Source organism: Magnolia sinica, chromosome 18 (genome assembly GCF_029962835.1).
Source record: "Magnolia sinica isolate HGM2019 chromosome 18, MsV1, whole genome shotgun sequence".
In the NCBI taxonomy this organism is placed as follows: domain Eukaryota; kingdom Viridiplantae; phylum Streptophyta; class Magnoliopsida; order Magnoliales; family Magnoliaceae; genus Magnolia; species Magnolia sinica.
The window spans coordinates 55,599,401-55,606,378 of record NC_080590.1 but is presented as its reverse complement, the minus strand read 5'-3'; the positions used below and the strand labels follow the sequence as shown (position 1 = coordinate 55,606,378).

Here is a 6,978-nt window from a genome sequence, read left to right as displayed (position 1 = left end):
AAATCTTCTAGTAAACCTCAAAATTCATAAAACAAATCTATGGGTCTTAAATTCTCTGTGTTCTGCCATTGTACGTGGTAAACCATCTTCTTTCTACTTTTCTACTTGCTATTTTACCTTTTTATTATGGAATTTTAAATTAAAAATTATCTTTCTAGCTACGCAAGTATATTGACAACACAGAAGATTGCATTAATATTCAAGTAATTGTTTGTACATGAAGAATTCTCTCTTTTACAATGCATGTGGTTTTATTTGGATGGAAATAGAATGTTACTGCTTTTTTTTTTTTCTTAAAAAAAATAAAATAAAGCCATGTTAGTCATGGTTTTTTTCCCCTCTGCCGCAGCTTGACAATCATCGAAATCAACTGATTTAGGTGAGATTTTACAAGGACATCAGTAATGAACTGCCCATGCATTAGATTCTTTTCTTTAGTTTGATCTCCAAGTTCTTGCATTTTACTACTGATAGTAGTTGTTTAAATTGCAATGCACTGTTTGGGGATATATTTATCTTTTCTTCTATTCCATTACAGTTAGAGATCTTCCTTAGCTCAGGAATTGTTTGCCTCTCTATTTATTCATTGGTTGGCGTCAATATCCCATATACATGGAATCTAAACCATGGATATCTATTTAAATGCGTACATTTTCTCTTCCTTTATTTTTTTTTTTAATTTTTTTCTTTCAAATAGACAATCTGTGCTTGACCAAGCACATGTTGTTTTCATATACCCTAACATTCCTCCCTTCAGGAATTGACTCAGCTTCCCAACTGCTACATTGAGAATAAGATGTGGCTATTGAAATACTACATCAAGGTTAGAGAAAACCCAGTTAGCCCAGGGTTGTCAGTGGGCTTGTCACAGCCTCCAGCCAGATCAAAATCTGGGCTTAAACCAACCCAGACCAGCTCGTTGATAGACCTAGCCAGTTCAAAATCTGGGCTTAAACCAACCCAGTTCAAATGATCTGCCATTAAAGAGGTTAACTATCGGGTGGTCAATATGTACAAAAAAATGGTCTCTTGATTGCAAGTGTTTTTTTTTTTATTTTTTTTTAATATTTATTTATAACTTTATTTTAAAGATTGACATTGGCATACCCTTGGGCAGCCTAATTGTTTTGGTCCGATGATCTGATGATGGTTTCACCTGATAAACTGGATTGGATCTCTTGTGCATGTGCAGGTCGGCATGTCTATTTGTGTAGAGATGACTATGGAAGGGATTGCAAACTTCTAAGGCCTTGTGCCTGGGTATAGTAATTTGCCACATTTAGTTGTAGGTTTCTTACAATTTTGTTTTTAGTAGCTAGCAATATCCAGGCCATGCCTGGACAATCTCCTTTTGATTTTTACATGGATGCTTATTCAAAAAATGATGTGTGTAGAGTTTTTGGTTGACATGAGCTGGTTTTTGGCTACAGGTAATTGATTATGGAGTTCATAAGCTTTGGAAATACAATAACGTTGGGGTATTTCATCGATTACCTACCTTGTCAATTCCATGTTGAATTGCCTCATTGAGCTGCTTGTGAAAACTAGCTGGTCCTCTTCCTAATAGTCCATTTTTTTTTTCAAAAGGAGGGGTCTCGCCCCTATATTTGACAATATGAACAGGGGATGTACAATCCACACTCATTCAGGTGGGCACCACAAAAATGTCGGGCCTCACAATCAGGTAACTCATGCTGCAATGGAATTCTTCACAGCAATTACTGGGATCTCCTTGAACTTTCTTTGATATGCTCTTCCTACAAACTAGGACTTTCTTTTTTATTGCTGGTATCTCCTTCCAACTTTGTTTGATGTGTAACTTGGAATTTTCTTTTTTTATTGCTAGGTGTTCCTACAACTTCATTTAAAGTAAGCTGTTTCATATTTCTAGTGTGGCCCTATTTAAATCAAGGGTAGGCGTCCCCTCTCACATTGTTCCCTTGTGTTGTGGCCCACTTGACTGTTTGATTAGGCGGATTTAGGTAATGTGTGGTGATGCATCTGATAGATAGGGTTGATGGCCTTCATACATCAAGTGGGTGCCACATACCAGTACCACTCTAGCATAGCTAGGATGAGACCATGATGATGATGATGGCCAATCTTCTTCTTCTTCTTCTTCTTCTTCTTCTTCTTCTTTTTTGCTTCCATTTTCTATAGTATTACATTGCAGTCAAATTGGAGGCACTGCAGTCTATTATTTGGGCAGCTCCTTGGGTGGGCCACTCTTGAAAAATGGTGCAGACTGGATGATCTTACCAATATGAATGCTGTGCTTTTCATGTTTCCCGTGGTGTGATCAACTGAGATTTTGATGTCCCTCATTTTTTGACTCATGCCCTAAAATAAATTGTCAAAATGGATAGAAGGTGTTGGTAAAACACATACATCATGGTGGGCCCACAAAGCACTATGGAACAGCAAGTCACCAATGACAATGTCAATAGGCAAATGACCCAAATAAATACCCACCCTTGACATCTTCTAATGGCCATAAGCATTTCAAATAAGGCTCATATTTGTGATTTCCCTCAGTCCAAGTGGGAATCAGCTTTTGAACAGGTTGGATGGCATATAAACAGGATGCAATTTGGCTAGTGACCCCAACACCAACTTGCTAGCTGGTGTCAACGCTCTTTGGGCCTCGGCATAGTGTATGTGTTTATCTAAGCCTTTCATCCATTTTCTCAGCTTTTTATTAGGTCGTGAGCCTAAAAATAAGCAGAAATACGAACTTTATGATTCCAATGCAGTTTTTAATGGTGGATTTGCCTTCTTATTTGGATTTGCCTTATTTATTTATGATTCCAGTGGCAATGCAGGTACTCATGTGTACCCATAACATTTGGACCATGTTCAGTAACATCAATACTAAACCACCTACTAGTAAATTTTACAGATATCCAATAAGTATAATTTGATATATGTGATCACAAAGCTCAGGCTTCTATTTGTGTATGACCTCGAGATGGCTACTGCAGTTTACAGAAATCGAATTAGTCCAGATCCTATATTTTTGACAGGAGAAGCTTCATCTGTAGGCGGCTTTATGCTGTCAATAGACGAGGGCAGGTTCTTCTTGCTACTGTCAATGAAGTAACACTTGTACCTTTTGTCAGTGGCCAGGTATGTCTATGAGCTTGATTCTCTCTGTGCTATAACATCAAATTCAGTTTGGAAAGTGTGGAAATGGGTCAATGTCCACTCTAGGTTTGGAAACATTGAGTAGAACTGATAGTATTGTTGTTTCTTCATCACTCTGTGATTAGTTCTTTAACCGGGAATGCGGGCATGGTTTGTCTTGATGATGTCTTCTTTCATTGTATGTTATAGGATTTAAAGGGGATACAGTCAGCTAGGGAGTTTGTTTGGTGGTACAATGGACACCCGGACTACAGAAATCTCACCCCTGATTTGAACAACAACGATACAGCTATTGTTCTTGGTTAGGTATCTTCATTATCTCCATTTGTCAGGATATGAAACTACAAGTGCAAGTGTAGGGTTAATGAGCAGTATAGTTCACAGAAAGTACCAGTTGCTTTTTGGATACAGTTTTACTTATATATCGTGAAGTAGATGTTTGTGTTTTCTTTGTCTGATTCAAATTCTGGTAATGGTCTACAATATGGATGTTTCATTTTAGTTTTTCCACTTTTTAACTATCATTCATATTTTTATGTCGAATTGTTACCTGCAGGTCTTTTTGGTAAAACATGCAGCCTCTAAATCGGTAAGCTAATGCTGGTTGGATTAGGATAATGCTTCTTCTCATTTAAGGTCCTAACTATCTCACTATAGAGAGAACGTTGCAGACACAAATCAGTTATGATAAAGTATAGATGATTATGATAATGATAAGGGCCTAAACCTGAGTCGATTCAAACATTGTTGGTTACTCTACTTCTTTTGAATTTTTAAAGGTAATGTTCAATCTGATTTGTTGAGTTTGCAAGAGCTCGGATCCAGTTTTCTTTACCCCCCTAAGCTACCCAAACCTTGATCTATTCAAGTTGAATTTGGTGGGTTGTTGCAGTGCTTAATGCAATTTCTGAAATTTGCCAAAATACATTCCTATTTAACATATAGAGTTGCACATCATCGCCTTGACAAATCCTCTTCTTTAAGGCATCAAACGATTTCTGTGCCACCTCCGTCCACTGGAAATGGGACTTCATACAATCTGTCAATCCGGCAGCCACTTCACTGACTTCAATTGATTAGATCGAGCTTATCCACACTACCTAGAGCTAGCTAGTGCCTTCACTCCATTTCTTGGAACAAATCCAGCAGGGCATCGCAAACGAACAATGGCTTAAATCTTATCTGATGGCTAGACACAGCAGCCTTTAATCACATTTTCCTCCTTGGTTATCCCTCATGAATCATGACACTTATTGGATATTTGTATCTATCATGCGAAGCCCAATTTAGATGTAACTAAAAAATCGCATTTAACCTATTTAATGTACAGCAAATGGATTCAAAACCTCTCCAAAAAAAAAAAAAAAAAACATTATTCAGCAAACGACACTGACAAAATTGTCTACGAAGTGGGAATTCCGTAGGTAACATGCTCACAAGCTATTTTCACCCAAAATAACTATCGAACAAAATATGGCTCCCGTATAATTTCTGTAAATTATCATTCATTCAATGTATCATTTTGATGTCCAGTGAACATGATTAACTTCCAACTTCACCCTAAAGTTCCAGACCACTGGTAACCTTCTGAAGCAGCACCAATCTCTAATGACCATCAGGCCCATTCCATTTTAATAGACGATTCTAACTTGTGGCCATGAATTTATTGGCTAGTGATCCTAAAGAACCTCTATATTCTGTATTAGCATTGGATTCTCAGTAAGCACTTTCAATGAATAAGAAATTACTGATTGATGATGGGTAATTATTATCCTGTACACCCTGGACGTTCGGCACTATCTGAATTTCTTGCTTTCACATGAAGCACATTGTAAATGGTATTCAGTGAATTTCAATTTCTCATAAAATGGAATGTCCTTGTTTCTCTAGTTCCTGTGTAGTGTTGTCATGACTGTCCTCTGATTAAGATAATCATGCTATTGTTTGAAACAAATGCTTCAAATCTCTTCACTGCAAGTGCATTTAGAATGTTGTTTGGACCATATTCGGTGGTTAGATCTACCAAAGGCATTTTTTAGCTTGAATGGGGTAGGTGTTTCTTCTTCTTCTTCTTTTCCCTTAGAATGATAAATGTATTGTAGAAGGTTTTTAGTTTTAAGTGAGAAACCTAGTCTCAATCTTGGTCATACACAAATAGAAGCCCGAGCTTTGTAAACTGCAGTAGCCATCTCGAGGTCATACACAAATAGAAGCCCGAGCTTTGTGATCACATATATCAAATATATCAAATTGTACTTATTGGATATCTGCAAAAATTACAAGTAGGTGGTTTAGTATTGATGCTACTGAACATGGTCCAAATGTTATGGGTACACATGAGTACCTGCATTGGAATCAACTTTACGATTCCATTGATAAAATAAAATTTATTTGGATTTGCCTTATTTTTGAGCTCATGATCTAAAATGAGCTGGAAAATGGATGGATGGTGCGAATAAAACACATATATCATGGTGGAGCCCACGGACCTTTGACACTAGCTAGATAAATGTCTGATGTTGGGTCACTAGCCAAACCGCGTCTATATAAGCAACACCACGGGTATGGTTTCAATGGTCTATGCTGGACTGCTTCCTTTAAGAACTCTTTAATCTTTAAATTAAATCCATATCGAATAGATCCTTTAGAGCACAAACCGTCTTCCAAGTCCAGCATTGGTTTTCTACTGTCTTTTTTGGGGGGTTTTACTGCAGAATTCCTCAAGAACTCTGATTTTACGAAACGATGCCTCAGCTTTTTTATAAGCACGAGAACATTCTTTTGGTTGTGAGAAATAACTGAAATGCCCAGTCTATTTTTTCCATAGTAGAGTCAAGCATTTTGGGGCTGGCATGGTGTGTTCGTGAAATCCAGCCCGTCCAAAAGGTGCATCCCCCAAGATTTCTTTATGAACTAATAATCAGGCCGATCTAATCATCAAGTGGGCCACAATTGAATTTGGAGGGTTTTGGGTTGTGTACACTTTTTATGGTATGGCCCAACTGAGATTGCTGGATCAGCCTGATTTTTGGTTTGTGTGATCAAAATGGTGGGAGGCACCTGTTGAATGGGTTGGATATCATATAGACACGGACACATGCGCCCCAATACGGACCCCACAATGCCTTAACCCTACTACCTTTTTAAGAATAATAATAGATGACGGCATTTTAGTCATTTTACTCACCAAAAAGCGATCTACTGTCGGGGCACTCTTCTGTCTGCATTTCGTTGTAGGACAGGGATTTGCTTTCCTTTATGAAATCTCTCAAGGGTATGATACAATCTACCAATGCAGTTGCGATGATTACTTTCCCTCCATTTGTTCTGTCACCTTCCTTCTCTAAGAGATGGCAGCATTTGGCGGATACTCTGCTCTCTGTCAGGGTGATCCCAGGTTATTATTCTACAAATCCGCTCATCTACAGCCCAACTGTATCTGTGATAATTTGTGGATCTGTTTGGAGAAACCTGTTTGAATCAGATGAGGGCAAAGAGATGGCGAAACTTAAAAGCTTGCGTGCCTTCATCCATTAATACTCAGGTATTCCTAAAAGCTTAAAGTGCCTTCATCTAATGTTTCCTTTCATCTTAGAAAATGATATTTATGCAGCTTGCGTCCTCCAAGTTCCATGTAACTCCATCCTTACAGTGGTAGCCATCCAATTAATGGCCTTTAAAAGGAATGATGCGAGCAATGACCCATAGTTAACCTGAAAACTCACAACTGGTGGTCCTAGTTTTGTTCGACCACTGTCATTTTTGGCCTATAACCTATCCACATCAACATTGCCGACCCTAAATGTTTTCTATGCATACCACAGGGAGGATTGA

General features: G+C 38.1%; 1 long non-coding RNA gene across 1 annotated transcript; it reads left to right on the top strand.

Moving 5' to 3' along the window:
• The first annotated feature begins 1,082 nt into the window (after positions 1-1,082).
• LOC131233072 (uncharacterized) lies at positions 1,083-6,532 on the top strand. Its single transcript, XR_009165081.1, has 3 exons — positions 1,083-1,478; positions 1,588-1,913; positions 6,387-6,532. It is a non-coding gene; the product is annotated as an uncharacterized LOC131233072 (long non-coding RNA).
• The last annotated feature ends 446 nt before the right edge of the window (positions 6,533-6,978 follow it).